The following is a 1,683-nucleotide window of genomic DNA, read 5'->3' as shown; positions in this document are numbered from 1 at the left end:
GTGCTATCCCCAACTGAATGTCTGGTCTACTGAGGAGCTTAAAAATGATTTACAGTTGCTTTCATTTACATTGAGCACTACGACGATTGCAGTAATGAAACGAGAAAACAGCATGTCGCCAGATGCAAGCATACTTGGCGTGCTGTGTTAGTCGAAGGAGCCAAGTGTGGTACTACAGCGCTGAACATTGTTTTTATGGAATGTAAACGTTAAGAAACTGGCCAAATAAGTTATTTTGCCAAACTTGGGAAAAAGTTTTGTAAGCTTCCTTAAAGCAAGGCATTCTTATTGAACGACGAAGTTATGGAGCAGAAGTCATCTAAACTGCCAGTTCACCAAGAAATTGACACTTCTGCATGAGTAACTACAGCAGAATCATTCGAAATTGCTCCTGCTAGCATACTTATTTCTCCCCTAGATTTCAGTAAGTGTTGTCTCCCTTTATACTTGAACAGAAACAAATATTCCACAATTTGAATGATGAATTCTCAAATTGAATAGCGACAACTATTTCATTTATATTCTATAATTATATTTCCCCCCCCCCCACACTTTAGAAAAACTTATGAACTTCACGACACATCACACCTGCGACAAAAGAAGTGACAACGTTTGAGAGCAAAAAAACAAAATTGGTTTATTCCGCTGCACAGACTAGAAGATGTTACACAATATTTAATTGAAAAAAAAAAAAAAATCGGAAAATTGAGTGCTACTGTAAAACGAGAGAATGTTGTGAAAGGGAGCAAGAGACCAAAGGAGGTACAGACACTTCAAGAGTTAAAAGAAATTCTTTTGTTTTTCACCAACGACTCAACTTGTTCGCGAGGGCAACAACACTGCCGACTTGGATGTTCAGACTGGTGCAGCGATTCTCTTCAACTGCTGTACTGGCTTGTACTAGTCTTGTTCAGGTAAACACATGGCACCAAAATAGCATGTGGAGGAACAAACAACTCTGGTAATAATACAGCACGCGCCAGCCACGAAAATTGCACTCAACAAACAACGCTGACTCTTTTTAAGTGCGCAGAAGACAAAAGAAAAAAAGAAGGCACAGACAGTGCAGACAGCCCCATCGTTCTGTTCCTCTTTCCAGACGCTTCTCCGTCTTCTGACCATGCCTTTCCTCGCATACTACATCCCTGTTGAGAAATCCAAATTTTGAGGAACAACTGTCCTCTGGAACACTCAGTAGGTGGCTCTGTAACATGAGACGTGACTCTGACTACACGTATGCCTCTTTCATGTTTCTTGCAGAAGGTTGCAAACTTTTTCACTTCGTTTTTTCTCTTTTGCTTTAATATCCTAACTGGCATAGCTGAGGCGCATCTAAGGCCTAGCTCCCTGAAAACAATTGCTGGTCCCTAGCTACGCAAGTTGTATGCAGGCCCCGGACAAATAAATGGAACACATGCCACCGTTTTTTAAGAGTAGTGTGCTCAACCCCGAGAGCACTGCTTGGGTTTCCCTGCACAGAACAATGCTTTGCGACAGGAGCCAGACGACGTGCTACCTTCACCCTTCCGACTCGAGCTGCCCCGTTCCACCCATTCCGTGATACGACAACGTGAGGAACAAACGTGTCCCCGAAGTTCTGCGTACGCTCTGTGGGGGCAGATCGGAGAGGGGATGATGGCGAATGGTCTGCGATCTGGTTCTTCGCAAAAAAGAAAAAGAAAG

Source organism: Dermacentor variabilis, chromosome 5 (assembly GCF_050947875.1).
Source record: "Dermacentor variabilis isolate Ectoservices chromosome 5, ASM5094787v1, whole genome shotgun sequence".
NCBI lineage: Eukaryota > Metazoa > Arthropoda > Arachnida > Ixodida > Ixodidae > Dermacentor > Dermacentor variabilis.
Note: the sequence above shows the minus strand (reverse complement) of the source record.